Consider the following 19,385-nt stretch of genomic DNA (forward strand, 5'->3'; position numbering starts at 1 on the left):
ATCACAAAACTCGATGCAGGTCGACATATCCCCCTTCCATAGAATTAGGATGTCGTCAATAAACCTCTTCCAAAGATATATATCTGCGTTGAATGGATTTGAGTCATGGAAAATGTGTCGGGTCTCAAAATCAGACATGTACAGACAAGCTAGACTGGGCGCAACTGTACTCCCCATGCAAGTTCCTTGTGTCTGTTGATAAATCTGGCCTTTAAATTCAAATAAGTTCTCTGTTAATGTTAAAGTAGCACACTCCATGACGAAACTAATGGGGGTGTTGTGTTCCCAAACTTCATGATTCAGGACATCTTCTACCACATTCAGAGTTGCCCTCTGTGGTATATTTGTGTACAGTGCCTGTACATCTAGGGTCACTAAAAATGTGATCTCATCCGTCGGTGGTAGTTCAATCAAGAGTCTTAGTAAATCTGAAGTATCTTGTATATAAGACGCAGTCTTTTTAACAAGAGGTTGAAGGAAATAGTCACAGAATTGGGACAGAGGTTCTAGGACAGAATCTATGCCTGATACAATAGGCCTGCCAGGAACAGGTGAAATACCCTTATGGATTTTGGGTAGGGTATAAAAGTATGGGGTACGTGGATTCTTCTTAACCAAAAATGAGGCTTCTTTTTTGCTGATCCAGCCTTCACTCTCAGCCGAGAAGACTAGGGCTGTGATGGTGGTCAGCAAACGTTGGGTAGGATTGGTGGAGACAGGGGTGTAATAAGTTCTGTCACCCAATTGTCGTCTGCATTCCAGTTCATAATCCGATGTGTCCATTATTACTGTAGCCCCACCTTTATCGGCTTGTTTTATGGTGATAGATGTATCGTTAGATAAGTTCTTAATAGCCTCAATTTCAACTTTAGACATATTATTGTATTGTCTAGGCTTAGTTATGTTGGCAAGGTCTTTTAACACAGCTTGTTCGAAAGTCATGACTTCTGGTGGGATCATAGACATATTAGGGGTGAAAGAGGACTTAGTGTGTAAACCACTGTCTGTCCGTTCTGTTGTTTCTGTTTCGTTGAAGAAAGATTTTAATCTGATTTTACGGAAAAATTGTTGGATTTCGCATTGTTGCTTAAACTCATCAATCTGAGGTGTTGGTACAAAGCCCAACCCTCTCTGAAGTACCTTATGTTCGACATCAGTAAGATTTTTTTGAGAGAGATTGACTACTAGGTCTTCTTCCTGTTGTTGGTATGGCTCCGGGTTTCCATTGTTCTCGGAGTATCCTCCCACTGGATTCTGGTTCCTTGTGGGGTTTGTTGATTGTTTCTTCTTCTTTGCCCGCGCCCTCTGCCCCAGCCTCTGCCTAAAAAAGGCTGGTTGTAAACCGGGGGGTAGAGTTGGGGCGGGCCCTGTGGTGGCATTGGGTATTGTGGTTGGCCATGTAGATGCATAGGGTATTGCCAAAAGGCTGGATATTGAAAGGCGGCCGGTTGGAAGGTAGGGTAAGTCTGACGATTCCCTTTGCGAGAGGTGCCATAGTTGGCTGAGTCGGAGCTCGAGTTGCTGTTACTCGAGGAGCCTCTTCTAGTAGAGTTAGAGTTTGAGTCAGAGTCTCCAGAGTTGTTGGAACTTGGAGGTACAAAATCTTCTTTTAAGTAAGGATAAGCTTTCTCTTTATTGAAGTTGCTTACGTCTTTTTGTAATTTCTTAACCTTTTGTCTCATTAGATATTCGCGATGTTCGGCGATTTCATTATTAATTTCCGACAACTTTCTCTTGAAAAGAGTCGTAGATGTTGCGCTTTTTAACGCGCTTTCTGCCAATTGGATCCTAGCTAGGAGGGTCTCTGCTAGTCTCTTGGCTGTCTTAATGATCAAAATGAGGAGATCTCTGGTACATTTCCATGATACCTGTGACCAATCAGTCTTGAATGTACCGTCCTCTAGAAAAATACGGGGGAAGATTTTGACTATCAAACCATTGGGGGCAATGTTGGCCCTCAAGTACTCCGTCATCAGGGCGCCGTGGAGTGTAATCTTCACCCAATCTCTCTTTAATGAGGATAGGGACTGCCAGTCTTCCGACTGGCTCCCTGTGGCTGCCCCACCATCGGCTCCCAGGATTGAGGGGGCATTGAGTATCTCATGTAGCTATTCGCAAACCCATGCAGCCGCTTACACACCAACACAGACGGATACAGACATTCACAGAGTTTAGTCACTAACCCATGCATTCAGTAAGATACATTTAATCACTCACTTATAGAGTCAGTTACCACCTACTAAATCATCCATTCAGACACTTATACACCCACTCATTCTTCAATACGCCTTTCCCTATATATATATATATGAAACATATTTAAACTTTACAGAAACATACAGTCACTGGATGATGTCATCAGTGATGTCATTTGAGATGTCAGTGATGTCACTGACCATGTCATGAGTGATGTAATATGTGACATCATCAGCAGTGCATTGCGGGGGCGCGAGTTTTAGTTAGCTGAACTAACTATAACTGGGGAATTTCTACGGTTATGTACGAGTGAAATGTCCAACTATAACGTCCCTGAAACCTATGGTTTTTTCAGTGAATATATATATATATATATATATATATATATACACACATAGATTAGACTTTTTCCTTGTAGTAAGTTCAATGCATCATCACAGTTGCAACATTAATTATATTCCAGCACATAATGCAGCATGCAGCTCGTGTTATTTATCCCCACCCTACTATAGGGAATATAATTAATGTTGCAACTGTGATGATGCATCGAACTTACTAAAAGGAAAAAGTTTAATCTCATTCCCTTGGACATTGTATTTTTCAGAACAACATGTCTCATCAGGCAATTCGGTGGTAAAATCAAGCCGCGCCCACAATGAGCGATGAGGTGACCTAATAAAATGAATAAATCAAGGGAAATGAGCCATCCTTGCCTCATTAGCAACAGCCTATGAAGAAGCGGCAGAGCGCCGTGAAACGCGTTGGCAGGAGAAGCAGTGGGGAAGCAAAAGACGAGCTGATTTGCAAATACAGACCGGATGGTCGGAGCTCCGTAGTGTGCCCTCTCATTGCTTCAGGGCAATTGTTGGATCACAAAGCACCCAGGCGAAGAGAGGCGCAGAGGGAGGAATGAATGTAGAAAGCAAAGGCGCAAATGTAAAAACAGGCAACAACAACAGGGGCAGATGGCGCAACACGAAAAAGAAAAACTAACTGCGAGACATCAAGTGGCAGCTGACAACACTGTCATTAATTTAACCAACGTCAATCTGACTGCTGCTGGAACCCAACTTTTAGCGCTAGGTTTGTCTTTCTGTCCTCCCAATCAGTTTAAATATGTTCAAACCAGAATCGATGTCTTTAAGTTTATCCAGAAATTGAAATTACTCAAACATTTCAAATTGAGCACAGCTACGACTATTGCTTCTAAGGTAAAGGCATCTGACAAACCGGGTATGGTATTACAAGTATCAGATATTTCTACTTTAAAAACTATGCATGCCCTTGTTGATAATACAGATGACAATGAATACACTACACAAGAACAGATGTCCATTCTTGGTACCACTGGAAATTTATCCTCTGCTAGCCCATTTCGCCCTGCCTCAACTTTTATCCTACTCATGCCAAAAGATGCCATTGACATCTTCAGCGACTGTGTCATCAATGATCTAAAAGCTCTCAATCGTAAAGTGTTGAAAACTATGAAACGTCGTTCATACAGAGACAAACAATATTCAGCACCAAAGAAGAAATTAAATGAGAATGTTGACATAATCGTAACTAAGGCTAATAAAGCGGGTAATGTTGTACTGTGGCCCAAAAATCAATATCTAGAAGAGGCATATCGACACCTCAATGATACCTCTTGCTACAGAAAAGCCACGGCTAACGACATGAGACAAGTGAAGGAGTTGGTCCACAAAGAACTTGGGCAATGGAGAAGGGATGGTTTACTAAACAAAAATAAGTATAGTTTTTTTAAGTTGATTTTCCCATCACACCGGTTCTTTACTTTATCCCTAAAGCACATAAACAAGTGGTACCCACTCCTGGTAGACCCATCATATCAGCCCAAAGGAGTTTGTTTGAAGCTATGTCGAAATATGTTGATTATTTTTTACACAAATTTGTTGAAGAACTACCATCCTTTATCAAAGATACTGGACATTTTTTATCCATTGGGCAATCCATTGTGTGGCAGGAGGACTATTTAGTCATAGTCATGGACATATGCTCATTATACACTAGCATACGGCACAATGATGGACTCAATGCAGTCAAATTCTATCTGGAAAAAAGGAGTATCAATATTTACCAACACAATGCCATGTTATTACATATGATTGAACTATGTTTGAACAATAATTATTTCATGTTCAATAATGAATTCTTCCAGCAACTGCGTGGTGTAGCCATGGGGGCGTGCTTCTTTCCCAGTTATGCGTGCTCGCACGTTGGCTGGTGGGAGGAGCATGTCCTCAGGCACAATCATAGTGAGCTGCATGAAACTCATGTCATTCGGTGGTGGCGGTTCATTGACGACGTATGCGTCATCTGGAATGGGTCAATTGAATCAGCCAATGAATTTGTGAAATGTGTTAATGACAACATGCTCAATTTAGAGTTCACTGCCCAGATTAGTACTGATGTTGTCCAATTTCTTGATGTCGAGCTCTACATAGAGAATAACACAATACAAACTAAGCTCCACAGGAAAAGTACAGCGGGCAACTCAATACTGCACCCACACCATCTCATAAAGAGCATACCCTACGGAGAATTTCTCCGTATAAGGCGAATTTGCAGTTCTGATGCGGACCTTGCTATTTGCCAGAATGACTCCCTTCAAAAGATTTCTAGTCTGTGGGTACAGAATTAATGACTTGAAAACAGCATTAGTTAAAGCTAATAACTTGAGTCGGGATGATTATTTGGGGACAGTAACCAATAAAACTAAGTACAAATCCAATCTCAGTACCACTAGTTCTTCCCAAGACCAAGATCCTGTATGGTTAATAACCACCTTTAGCAGCCAAGATAAGGAGTTAAGAAAAGTAATTTATAAGAACTGGCCCATTGTGAAAACTGATTTAACGATGTCCCAATTAGTGCCTAACCTCCCTCAGATTACCTTTAGACGAGCGCCCTCTATGAGGGATGCCCTGGTCAGAATCAGTCCTGAGGTAACCATTACTAGTACTTGGCTGTCGAAACTTACAGGGTTCTTTAAGTGCAGCTTGTGCAGAGCATGTAAGTTTGGCACAAATACCTATGAGTTCATTAACGCCTTTGAATCCACCTCTACTAAAATAAATGGCTTTTTCACTTGCAAGACGGATCATGCAGTATATATACTGGAATGCTCTTGCAAGTAGAAATATGTTGGTAGCACAAAGTTACAGGTATTTTCACGTATTCTACAACATCTACATGCTATTGTGAACTCAGATCAAAGTTATCCTGTAGCGCGTCAATTCAAGTTAGTTCACCATAACAACTTGAAAGATTTGAGCTATTTTGTTATTGATGCGGTACCCAAACCACAAAGGGGAGGTAACAGGGAAAAGAAGCTGAGACAATTGGAATCCCATTATATATTACTACTCGACACCAAGATGCCCGACGGGCTCAACACAGGGGAGGATTTGCACAATTTTTTAATGAGATTCTTGTTCTATTTCTTCCATTCATTTACTCTCATTTTATGGGTGGATTTTAGTGTGGGCATTCTTTTAGCCAGTCTGTGCCTCTGTTTTAATCAGGTTTTAACCTGTTGGTTTTTACTTGGTTTTTACTGGGGTTTCTGGGCTGGATTTTTAGACGGTTCTTAGATTGCTACATTTTTATCCATTCATTTATTCCATCTGACTCTTCCCGTAGTATGAGTGTGGAGGCTTCTGTGATTGGTCCGCCACATTTATTTATGCTGCTAGTTTGCTATTTGTACATGCACTTTATGTACTAAAGATTCTGCCCTCTGAGGTTGTTTGCTGCTAGACCCATTTGCACTAGTGCACTTGCACTATATGAGACATTATGTGTCTTCAATCCCATGTTTTAGTATCGCCTCCCTGTCTCATACTGCTTTTAGATTCTGTGTCTATTTATTTAGCATATATTTATTGCACTTGCACTTCATATTAGTAATATTGCTCATTATTGTTATGATCAATGTGTTTGTACACAGTATGAGGAGAAGCCTCACTGGCACTAACGACTAGTCAGTAATGACGGGTGGCTTTGTTATTATGGGTTTTAGACTATGGTTTATGTGAATACAATGATGCATTTACAGCAACTGATTCGAGGGAGCGGGTAGCATTCAATTTTGGTACATGTTTACGGGTATGAGGTAACGGGATTGTGCCCCCCAACTGTGAGTTGTACATTTCATCCATCAGGAGTGTTGATATACAATTATTTGTGAGCTAATCCGCTATGGTCTCCCCTAGATCATCACATATATTTTTTACCCATGGCCTGACTATGATTTGAATAGCAGCCCTGTGAAAAGTTGTAAGATCCCTTGTGGAAACAAAGTTTTTAATATGCAGCAATTGCACTAATTATGATTTATTACACTACATCAGCCTGTCTTTTACCATTTTTTATTACAGAATCCGATGTTTTTTTGACCGGGGAGAATTTTCTGAAATATCTATTTTCCAACTAAGGTGGATTTGTTCAGATTGTGTGAAGTAATTTAACTCACAGCAGGATGTAGTTTTAGATTATTAAGGATAGTCTTTCTTTCATTGTATTTCTCCCGATCTATGCAGTATGTTGTTTAGTTTCATGGTATTCTGTAATAGGCTGATAGTGTATGTGATTAATTGACATCACTATACTAGTTGTAAATGGTCCTAGCGTGTCATGTGATCAAGGTCGTGGTAACACGGCCGAAACGCGTCATGCTGTTTTTCACTCAATAAAGAGCACTCTATGAACTTTCAGCACACTGTGGTCTGTACCTGATTATCCGAGGTGTTGGAGTGACGGGATTGTGGTGTTTCATATATATATATATATATATATATATATATATATATATATTCACTGAAAAAACCATAGGTTTCACACATGTTATAGTTAGCGGAAATTTTACTGATAAAAAACCAGTGAAATTCCCCCGTTATAGTTAGCGCAGGCAACTATAACTCACGCGACCGCAATCTTCTGCTGATGACATATGTGTCTTTATAAAAAAAAATATTTGTAATATATGTATAGCTAAAAATGTATGGAAGAAGACATGGGCAAATAAGTGTCTAAATACAGTATTAGCATCAGCAGAGGATTGCGGTCGCGTGAGTTATAGTTGCCTGCGCTAACTATAACGGGGGAATTTCACTGGTTTTTTATCAGTAAAATTTCCGCTAACTATAACATGTGTGAAACCTATGGTTTTTTCAGTGAATTTGCAAGGTTTTTTAAATGCTAATTCCTAACTATAACGTGTGTGAAACCTATGGTTTTTTCAGTGAATTAGTACGGTTTTTTAAATGCTAAGTTTTTTTCCCTTATAATAAGCCCTGTACATTTGGTGGCCTTCGGCCACCAAAAGCACAGGGGGTGGGGTAAGTGTGGATAGTGTTTTTTGCCCTTAACATAAGCCCGGTGCTTTTGGTGGCCTTCGGCCACCAAAAGCACAGGGGGTGGGGTAAGTGTGGATAGTGTTTTTTTTATTTTTATTTTTTTACCGTACGCTTACGGTAAGCGTACGGTAAGCGTACCCCGCGAAATTGCCGAAAAAAAAATAAAACCGTTTTTGCACTTGGGGGATGTTTGGGGACTCCCTCAACATGACTATGTGGGAGGGAGTTGTCAAAACAGCCCCTTTACATGTTTTTGGGCTTGATATTTTAAAAATCACTCTCAGTGCGAGAGACAAAATGGCGGCCGCCGCTTCCTGGTTTCGGCCGATTCGAATGTTTACTAAGATCTAAGAGCCAATCAGAATCGCGCTCGCGCACGCCACCGTACGCTTACCGTAAGCGTACGGTAAGCGTACCGTAAGCTGGCTCAGATATATATATTGATTTAAAGGCTATTTTCTCAGAATCTACTGAACAGATTTACACCAAACCTACAAAAGGCACTTCCTTGACCTAGGGACTACCTCTCTGCCAAATTTTGAGTAATTCTGTTCAGCCGTTCGGGCTGTAGCTCGTTCTAAAGGTCCTATGGAAAAATGCATGGGAAAAACGCGTTTTGGGACCCCCCTTTTATCTCAGCCCCCGCTTGACGGATCCCCCCGAGACTTTCAGGGTAGGAGCGGAGCGTAGCGCCCCACCTATTTTGAAAAATTTGCGAGGATTCGTCGACCGGCGCCAAAGTTATTCAAAATAGAATGTTGAGGTTTTCCTATGGAAACGTGGTCCTAACTATAACTACCTACTGGCTATCGCCAGTAGGTAATATATATATATATATATATTTGTACCTATTGTTGGACTTCTGCAAGCTCTGTTATGGCCTGATGGGTACGGTGTAGCCTTCTTTCAGTGTTGTTTTGTGCTTGCCTAGCCATGTGCCATTTCTCCACCTTCCCTTCTTAGTGAAGACTCATCCATCCTTTTATGCCCTTTGACTTCTTCCTCTAATACTTAGATGCACCCGTGTAGACACAAGCCCCTCACACATTGTTAACCAATCATGTTATGTTATGATAAGAGATTTTTAATGCACGTGATTACCACAAGGTGACTTGGCACTGTTTGAAGGGCAAGTGAGTGATGATTAGAGGTTAAATAGCCAGGTCTTTATCCCCTTCCTAAAAGATGTTAGTGAAGGGATTGCTCTGAGATGAGGTGGGAGGCTATTCCAAAGTTTGATCGTACTAAGGACTATACCTCTACCACCCCATTGAATCTTTTTTAATTTAGGAACAACTAAGAGGTTGGCTTTGGCAGATCTGATTTCTCTATTGTGCTTATATTTCTTAAAAGCTGTACTAAGAAAGTCTGGCCCTGAATCATGCATTCCTTTGTGGGCTAAGCAGAGGACTTTACATGTTTTATGACTGCGCATGGGAAGCCAGTGAAGCTTGTGAAGTCCCTGCGTGATGGAGTGGAATTTGGGAAGCTTAAGAATCCATCTAGCCGTGGCATTTTGGACTCTCTGAAGTCGACTCATGTGTTTTTCTAGAATGGTTAGATAGAGACTATTGAAGTAGTCCAGCCTAGGAAGGACTAGGAAAGTGATTAGAGTTTTCCTGTTGCTATGCGGGATAAAAAGAAGAATTTTCCTTATCATTTTTAAGATATAGTAAGCTGAGGACGTAATAGCTGATATTTGCGCACTCATATTAAGGTTGTCATAAATAATGACTCCTAAATTCTTGGCTTTGGTGACGGGAAAAGGAGGCTGGGGCAGATTTTCAGGCCACCAATTGGTGAGCCAGGTTGGAGTAGGGTTACAGAACACAATGATCTCGGTTTTACCTGAGTTAAGCTTCAGGCAGTGCCCACTCATCCAACCACTGACTGCCTTGATGCAATTACAGCATCTAAGGGGACCCGAAGAGTCATTATTGGCTGCCGCTATTATCAACTGAGTATCATCAGCATAGGATGTGACCTCCAAGTTGAAGCTTCTAATGAGAGGGGCCAATTTTGCTACATAAACATTAAAAATAGTGGGGCTTAAAGACGACCCCTGAGGGATTCCGCATGGCAGTGAAAAAGGTGAGGAATTAAATTTCCCTAACACTACTGTTTGTGATCTGTCACTGAGAAAAGTGGAGAGAAAATAAAGCGTGACCCCCTTTACCCCTAGTTCCTTTAGACAGCCAATGAGAGTAGCAGTATCGAAGGCAGCAGATAGGCCCAGTAAAATCATAACAGCTGAACCTCCACTATCTACTGCCTTCCTCACTTCTTCCATTGTCTAGACACCAGCCCCTGACACATTGTTTACCAAACATGTGAAAGCACTACAGCTTCAGGAAGACATTACCCTTACCTAGGGCATGGCATGTCCAGGAGGGCATTGTTGAATCTGGACCATCACAATTTGTCTTAACAGGTCAAGGTCAAACTAGCTCCACCTATCTATGTAGCCTACTAACCCAAAGTCAATGACCCTCCACCATGCACTGCTTCCTGATGAATATGGTCAGTGATAACTTGACACATGCAATGGCTGTCTGCCAGCTCTTAGGTACTGATATTTTCTCCGTGCCAGTAACCCTAACCACCTTGTGTGGCTGTTGGCCAATGTGTTGTGTTTACCCAGGCCAAATAGCTTCCATCAGCTGATGTTCCCAATGTCATTGTCACTGTTATCCCTTGCATCAGTGGGTCTTGTTTTCCACCAGGAGCAATGATTCTCCAGCAATCCCTACATCCTTATAGCCCAAAGCATATAAACCCCGGGGTTATCGTGCTGGTTTTCCTGTAATCGGGCCAATGACTCTCAACCAGGGTCAATGATGATGACACACTGGTGGTCCCTGTGTACAGATACCTAAGCAGAAAGGACTCCTACAGCTCTATGTTCTTCTAAGCTGGTCACTGACTTTCCCAGTGCCTGTTTCCTAAAAATTCAGATCTATGTGATCCTCAAGCACCCTACTTATCCTGCTAAACAAGCATCAATAGCTCCAAACTAGTTCACGTGTTTTGATTGAACCAGTGCCAATGACCTATCTCTAGACCCTATATCCTTAGAAATGGCATTAGTGACCCTCCAGTAGTGTCTGCATCTGCATATGCTTTGGTCAAGGTTTCCCCGTGAGCCCATGTGTCTCTTCATATGCATGGGGCAAATGACGTCACAGCAGCCCTTTTGTTCTGATAGTTTGGACCACTGATTTGCCAGACATCCCTGCACATTGATAACCCATAGTATGTTTACTATGCACCAGCCTTTGTGTCCTGATAATCACCAGGCTCCAGCCCTACAGCAGTCACTTTATCCTCATGGCTGAAGCCTATTACCCTGCATCGGCCTCGGTGTCAAGGTCGCCCTTAAGCAGTCTTTGTGGCCTGAGAACGTGTTGTCCTGAGAAACTGTGGCCAATGACCATTCATGTGCCTCATCTTCAAGAAAACCAGGGTATCCTACCTTTAACCAGTATCTGTATCCTGATCATCAGTTGCAAATGACCACTCAGCATTCTGTCTGCCTTAATAAGTGAGGCCTATCACCTTTCCCGACCAATCTGGTCTGATAGCCATGACCAAGCAAAGGCCATGATACATTCTCCGCTTCGTGATAAATGAAATAGATCACCCTCATTCACTGTCTGTGTCTGTCATGGTGAAAAGAAGCAATCCCCTCCACTGTCTGCTGTGGTATGATAACCTAGGCATATGTCTTCCACTGGCCCTTATACCTGATAACTTATATAAGGCAATAGTCTTTCATTAACTATGTCAGGACAACCAATAGCAGGTCAGATTCACCCGCTGTACTCACCTAATAGTCTATAGGGGATGAATCTCTGCCAGCCCCCCTGTCTTGGTAACCCAGGAAGAAAAATGATCTTCCTCAAACCTCTTTCATGATACCTCGTGGCCAATGACTCTCCACCAGCTCCATGTTCTGGGTCTGGAACCATTGACTCTTTAACAGCCCATGTCTATGGATAGCCAACATTCTGCAGCCCTTTCCTACTCGAAGCTAGAGGGGCAAAGGCTGTCCGCCAGCTTGTGCCATGAAACCCGCTAGCAGATGAGCCTCTACTATCCCACATGTCCTGATAAACTAGCACACAAAAACTTCCAGCATGAATCTTTATAAACTCCTGGATCTATGTGACCCAGGAACAGTTACCTTTGTCAAACACTGCCTTCATACCGGAGCATCAGTGATGCTCCACCATCTGTGTGTCCAAATAACCAGAACGGACGACTCTCCAGCAGCCATGTGCCCTGATTACAACTTTCTACAGCACTTTCCTCCTCACAGTGAGATCCAGTGACCCTCAAACACCCCCCTACATCCTGATAACCCATAGTCAGTGACCCTCCCCAAGTCCTGAGTTGTGATATCCATGGTAAATCCATCTCCATCAGATCCCATATCCACCAAACCTGTGATGATGACACTCAGATAGCCCGTGCAACTTGACACGACCGATCCCACTGACCCTCCACCAGTTGTGCCCTGTTAATCCTGGGGCAAGAATCTTTTCCCTGACCTCTGTGTCATAATAACTTACAGCCAATTACTCTCCACCAACCTCTGTGTACTGATAACCTTTGCCATTGTGTCTCCAACAACCCCAGTGTCCTAATAATATGTGCTAGTAACTCTTCAAAAGCTTTCTTATCATTTAGTACCAATAGGTTTTTGCAATATGGTCATTAATCTTTCATCAGCCCTTGTTGGCAACAAAGGGACAGGCTCCCTCGAGTAACCTCTCTGCCCTGATAACTCAGATTCAACTGCCTTTCACCCATTATCTTGAATATCATGATTAATGAGCCTCCACCAGTCTTTTGGGCTGAATCCAGGGAATAGACCTTCTTATGCCCATGTGCCCTGGTAGCTCTGGGCCAGGGGCACTCCACCAATCCCTGCACCCTGAGGGCCCAGGGACAGTGAGTCTCTACCAGATCCAGTTATGAAACCACAGGGACAATGACCCTCTACTGGCCCTCTGTCCTGATTACCTTGGTCAATGTTTCTCTGTCCATGTGTCATTCCAGGGTTGATGACCCTCCACCAGCCCACATCCCTTGCAATTCACTGACAATGGCCATCAGCCTGCATCTGTAGCCAGAACCCCAAAACCAGTGACCTCTAATTAGACCTGCGCATGACCACCCAGCAAGCCCTTGTGTCCTGGTACTCTAGTGCAGTGACTCTCGCGTCTCAGTGGCATGATTGCACATATGTCTCTCCTCAAGCCCCCGCATTCTGTGAGCTAAAGTCAGACATTGCCCTTCCATCCTGACAGCACAAGAGAAAGGACACTCCAGCATCTTCTTCCATAGCATACCAAATGACATCAGTGCCCAGAAAGCCCCAGCCGTGTGCTCCATCTATCCTCCTCCTTAATATCTGTAGCCCATTTGGCCCTCTCACAGCCCCTTTGTCTTGAAAATTCTGAGCAAATACCTGTCGACATCCCTCTGGTTTTGATAAACACCGCCATCCTGTGTGTCCTGACAGTCTGACACCAGTGGGCCTCCAGCAGCAGCTCCTTTGTTCTACAGATGCAGGCCAATAACACCTGCCAAGCCTGTGTGCTGATAACCCAGTCCAATCACCTTGCACCAAACCTGGGCCCTGATATACCGCCCCTTCCATGTAGCACCACGGCCATGACCTCTCCACCAACACTGTCCAGCTCGTGTGTTCTACTATTAGAGACCATTGGCCTTCACTGGGGCTTGGCTTTATGGTCCCCAAGGACAGGGGTCCTTCACCAGCCTCTTCATACCCCAGATGCACGGCCGTCCACCAGGGCTCTGGCCAGCACGGCCAATCAACTTCCACACTTTCGTCCAGGATGATCCTTCCACAACCCTGTGTCCTAATACCTGGGATAAAGGACGGTCCACCGCTCTCAGTGTGCTAATGACTATGGCTATTAATGCTTCAGCAGGGCCTTGCATCCTGATGCTCGGGTATAGTGAGCACCAGTCCCTCTGTGCACAGCACAAGATCAGTGCTGCACCGCCTTCCTGTATGTCCTCCTAGCCAAGACTGATTACATCAGACAATGTCCTAGTAAACCAGCAGCAGAGACCCTTCTTCGCCCCATGTGTCCTGAGAACCCCGAGCCATCACCCTAACTCAGTTCCTCCTATCCCACCACCAACGGGGCAACACCTGCTCCAACCCTCTAGGAACCAGAGCCTCTGATGTCGGTTCCGACCCAGCAGGCCTTGCGTCCTGATAATCTATGACTCAAGATCTTCTGCAGAACCTGCCTGGCGAAACTGCGGCAAAGGACCCCTCATCGTCCCCTGTGCTCTGATATCCCAGGCTTAGTCATCCATCCCTGGACCCTGTGACCTTATAGCCACGGCCAATCCCCCTCCACCATTTCTGTGTCCTCTACTAGGACAAATGACCTTCCAGCAACCCCTACCTCGTGCGTGCCCAAAGCCAATCACCTTCCACCAGACTCTGACCTAGAGTCAATGATGCTCCCCTCTCATGTCATTCTAATCACAACCACAACGTGCATTCTAACTGGTTCAGGGTAGTGACACTCTAATAACCTGAACTAATGACCCTCCAGCAGTGCTTATGTACAACTACTGCAGCCTGATAATCCGGGGACAGAGACCCTCTTTCAGCCGCAGCCCTGAACCCAGGACTAATGACGCTCTGCAGGTCGTGCGTCCCAGTGACTGGGCTCAGTGATGCTCTGCAGATCCTGCGATGAGATAACCTGTGGCCTAGCGCCCTCCACCCACCCTCCTGTGCCCTGCTGACACCAGGGACCCCGCGCTAGTCCCCGTGTCTGAGGATTCGCAGGACATCTAACACCTCACCTGTTGCAGGATCCAGGAACAATTAATTACCTGTGCCCTCGTAATCTGGGGCAAATACCCCACCCCCCACACCCACCATTCCCTGTTTCCTGCTCACTAAGGAGTACCCTTCACTAGCCCCGGTGTCCTGCTCACTAATAGCCAGTACCCTCTACCACTTTGCATGTCCGGCTCACGAAGAGGCCGTACCCTCCACCAGTCCCCGTGTCCTGCTCACTAACAGCCAGTACCCTCCACCAGTCCCCGTGCCATGCTCACTGAGAGCAGTACCCTCCACCAGTCCTTGTGCCCTGCTCACTGAGAGCCGAACCCTCCACCAGTCCCCGTGTCCTGCTCACTACGAGCCAGTACCTTCTATCGGTCCCTGTGTCCTGTTCACTAAGATCCAGTACTCTCTACCATTTCCTGTGCCCTGCTCACTGAGAGACAGTAGTTGCCGTCACCGTGCCCTGTTCACTAAAAGCCAGTACTGTTCACGAGTCCCCGTGTCCTGTGCACCAAGAGCCAGTACCTTCTCACTAAGAATCAGGACCCTCCACTATGTAGTGTCCTGCGGGACACGTTCTAGTGCTCCGCAGGAAGCTGTACTCCAAGCCACTCCCTCGAGGGCTGGACACACTTGCACCCCCACACCCATACATCACGGGTGTCACGAGTGACGTGGCCACGCCAATAAAAGGGCCCGTGTGCACGTGCTCTTGGCCAGTTACTGTACCCTACCGCCTGGTGTCTGTCATTGCCATCATGTGGGCCTGAGGCCTGACACCACATTGGCGACGAGGCGGGATTGACCCTGCATGCTCGCTGAAAGACACCACAAGTTTCTAGTGAGGGAGAAGAGCCTGAGCAGAAGGCAGCCCCCCCGGCGTTTCCTGCCAGCACAACGGCCACCCTGTGTGCCCCACGGGTCAAAGCTAGAGGGTCCTGCTGATGACCGCCGCACCGATCGGCCCTATTGAGAGGGACCTGTTAAATGGGGGAAGCAATGTGGCCAGCTCCGCGTTGCCAAAAGTCTGCACACAAGCTGTCGGCACAGTGGGAGGATGCCCGACCGGCAAGTAAGTGAGACCACAGTGCTAGCAAGGCAGACATAGCCCCTTACGTTAATGCAGCGCTGATCGGTCTGGTGTGGCTGCTAGAAGAGTGCCAAGGAGGGGACTGATGAGCTGCCTCACTGCACCGGTGCCCCGTGGACCGCTGCTCCAGCTCTGCGCAGAGAGCCCCTCACCGTCTTCTGCAGGGCACAGGAGCCCGCGTCTACACTAGCAGCACCCTGAAATTGGTATGCGGGAGACACGACGGGGCTTGGGTACAGCTAGGCATAGACCCGCCCCGCATAAGAAGATAGCCCGCAATGCCCACGCTACCGTGCGACGCCAGCCAGCAGCAATAAAAGGCACTTATCGTCCCGCAGCGGACCAGTCACCCTAGAATCAAGCCGAAGAAACCAGCTGGAGCAACCCTGGTCAGCCCTGCAGCGAGAGAAAGGCCCTGTCTCACCTACCTGTCTGACTCGTGTGCAATGGCCTGACCGAGCCGGACTTCTCACCCATGGCCCGATCCTCACTGCCCGGCCTGCTGCCATCCGTCAAAGAGAAGAGCTCAGCACGGGCACCAGCGTGCAGGAACACCTGCATCTCAAGTGCACCCTGGGGCTCATGGCAGGAGTAGAGTTGTTGGGGCCTCCCGGAGCGCCCGACTAAGACAAGCGAGGCCCGCAACAGTTGGAAAGAGCTGCCTGGCCTCTCTGTGATTGCCTGCAGAGCCACCTAGTGGCCTGTCAGAGGTACCGCACCAGCCGAAAATAAAAAGGTGTTCAATGCAACACACCAGGGTCCGTAAAGTGATGGAAAGCAAGGGGGGCCCCAGCGGAAAATTACACTTTTAAAATTCATGCCGGCTTAGCCCCAAGCACCAAGAAATAGCCTGCAGTGCCTCCCGCATACACTTATCCAGGCGGTACAATGGCCCAGCAAGAAGCGCGCTGCAGTGCACACTAGATTCCATAGGGACTGCCTGCTGCAGCTGTAATCAGCAGGTGAGAGAGGCAGGGCAGAGAGAAGAGTGACTGCAATGCCACCTACTGGCCAACTGTGGAAGTAAAGCAGATAATGATGGGAATCTGCAAGTAAAGAGCCCCAACAAGGGAGAAACTCATGCCATGCATAACCTGCTATTGCATGGTTCAAACCCCACACCATCACAACCAGTGCCCACTGCTCCCAAGCAGCAACAGCAAGTACCCTGGCCAAGTGGTCTTACGTCCTGAAGAGGAGAGGAATTGTGCACCACAGCAAAGAACTCCTGCTAGATAGCGAGACACAAAGAATACTGTGCACACTGCACACGCAATCCCCTAGCAGCCATCTACTGCCACCGCAAGCAAACCTGAACTGAGACCACACTCTAATTCCCCGCATGGAATCACAAAAGGGAGAGTGGTGGCATGAAAAGTTTCCACAAGAAATGGAGAGGAAGGCTGTGAGAGACACTGTCAGAACTGACGCTGATTACACCACACACCCTCAGTGGCTGTAAATCATCACAGCAACAGCAAGGCCTAAGAAGGCAGCAAGCCCCCCCCTGAAGCACCAAAAGGAGTGGGCTCAGAGCATGCAACTATTAATGGATGACCAACGCCACCGCCAGCAAAGAAACTGCGTCACATGCCCGAGTGGCGAACGGCCACCACTGCAAGAAAGCGGGACGGACACAGCAGCCAGGACCAAGCCAAGAGAAACCTTCCCTCCCAGCAGGGCATCGGTTCATTCGCCACCAGCGAAACTCGGAAACCCCTGAACACTGTCAAGATGCACCAGTCAGTCTGCAAGGCCCCAAAAGCAGCAAGTCGAACAGACAGCAAGGTCACAAGCTACCTACCCACACCAACATCACAAGTAAGACTGGTGCAGAGCGCGCACCACAAGTGGCTGCCCCACGCCACCGCCAGAGAGGACATCGCATCACTCACTCCTACTGGTGAACAAACACAACCGCAAGCTACAACACAGGCACACCAATTGCCCCAAGAGGACGCCCAAGAAGACGACGGAGCGCACTAAGTCCGAGGTGCGAGCACGGGCAGGCGCCTGAGAGATAAAGACATCTCCAGAGAGAAGCACAGCTGAATGCAGCATGGAGAGCAGCTACATCCCTACTGCATCAGCGAAGCCCCGCAGTGGGACGAAGACAACACAGAGTGTCCTCCCTCGCACTGCCTCAGGATGGAGTCGACAATGACCCGCGTAAGGCAAGAGAGGAGTCGCACACTCCATGCGGCAGGCCGCCACAGCGGCAGGCGCTCTGACAACAGGCGACAAGTGCCCGGACGTCACGTCGCCCAGCAAGCAAGAAGCACGTCACACCAATGGACCAGTCCGGACAAGCACGCCTAAACGAAGGTAGAAGCTGGCGCCGCCTCGAGGTCCAAACGCAATACCCTCTAAGAAAGAAGAGAGTGACACCCTGTCACCCCGAAACCGGATGAATACAGGTGGGCCGAACAGACTGACAAAGGGAGAAGACCGAGGACTCGTACAGCAAGTCAAGAGCACACCCTGACACACCAGACAGCCACCAAGGCGGACCGACGGCCCTGGATACAGCACCAAGGGAGAACCAAGAGTAAGCCGCAGCAAGCGCAAACCGAGTCTCATCCCAACGCTTCCCCAGGTGAGCGTCAATCGGCGTCCCTGGATACAGCCTCACGGGAGAACCGAACATATGCCGCAGCAAGCGCAAACCGTGTATCATCCCAAAGCTTCTCCAGGTGAGCATCAACCGGCGTCCCTGGATAGAGCCTCACGGGAAAACTGAACACAAGCCGCAGCAAGCGCAAACCGTGTATCATCCCAACGCTTCACCAGGCGACCGTCCACTCCAGAGTGTCAGCAGTCTAAGTCAAACGGCATCCCTGCTACTGACTACAGATGCCATGGGTGAAGATCAGCACCGAGTGTCTTTCCTCACACCGCCTCAAGACGGAGTCAGCAGTGGCCCCAAGCCAGGCAAGAGAGGATCCACACACTCTACGTGTCACGCCACCACTGAAATTCAACCTCAGCAAGGCGGAGGCACAGGGCTGCCAAGTCCCTCCTGACATCCAATTCTCCCAGCATGTCACCACCACCTGTCATCCCGAGTCACCCCATGGCTGGCAACTGCCATCACGCCAGCCATCAGCACATGCGTCAAACACCACTCTCAGAGTATGGATGGACTGGAGTCCCACGCTGTTGCCACACCAACCGAGAAAACAGATCAGAGGCTACCTGTGAACCGGGCACACCCCTGAACCGCGGTAGCGAGAGCAAGCATCGGCCAAGACATCCCCACCCTAGAGGGTTGTGCGTGCGACCAAGTAACGGCTCCTCAGTGGTCCTGCAGCTGCCCCCAGTTGGCACACAGGCGGCCCCAGCGTAGCCTTCCTGCAGTCCTGCAGCAACCCCGGCAACGGGCCTCTCCAGGTGGGAGAGTGAAACGAGACTTTGCCCCACCGACGGGTCATCGGTTGCAGCCAAAAGTGTCCACAGAGACAAGTGATCAGGCAACACCTCCACAAACCGTCACCATGAACTCCATCCATGCTCATGACGCATCCCATTGAAAGAACCGTTTGAATTCACCACAGACCATCACCGACGTCAACAAAAGGGAAGCCATGCAAGACATGTCATCACAAGTGAACTGACGCTATGCAGCGGACATCTCCAAGCCAGCGGTCGCGTCCTGAACCCTTCAGGTTAAACTACGAGTGCCAGCCGAGAAGGTCCTGCTGCAGGCAGAGTCATCGGCCCACGTCTGACGTCTTCCTGCCACCTGTCTCAGAAGACTGATGGACCCTGTGGTGTTTAGTTAATTGTTTGTTTGTCCTTGTTTGTTCTTCAATAAAGTTGGGGAGGAATGTAGTGTCCTGCGGGACACGTTCTAGTTCTCCGCCGGAAGCTGTAC

At 47.2% G+C, this 19,385-nt stretch overlaps 1 protein-coding gene across 3 annotated transcripts in view; it reads right to left on the reverse strand.

Annotated features, from left to right (window-relative positions):
* LOC146871862 (G protein-coupled receptor 61-like) overlaps positions 1–19,385 on the reverse strand; it is a 178,033-nt gene that overhangs the window by 114,797 nt on the left and 43,851 nt on the right. The gene's annotated exons all lie outside the window — the stretch shown is intronic.

Source organism: Triturus cristatus, chromosome 1_1, assembly GCF_964204655.1.
Source record: "Triturus cristatus chromosome 1_1, aTriCri1.1, whole genome shotgun sequence".
NCBI lineage: Eukaryota > Metazoa > Chordata > Amphibia > Caudata > Salamandridae > Triturus > Triturus cristatus.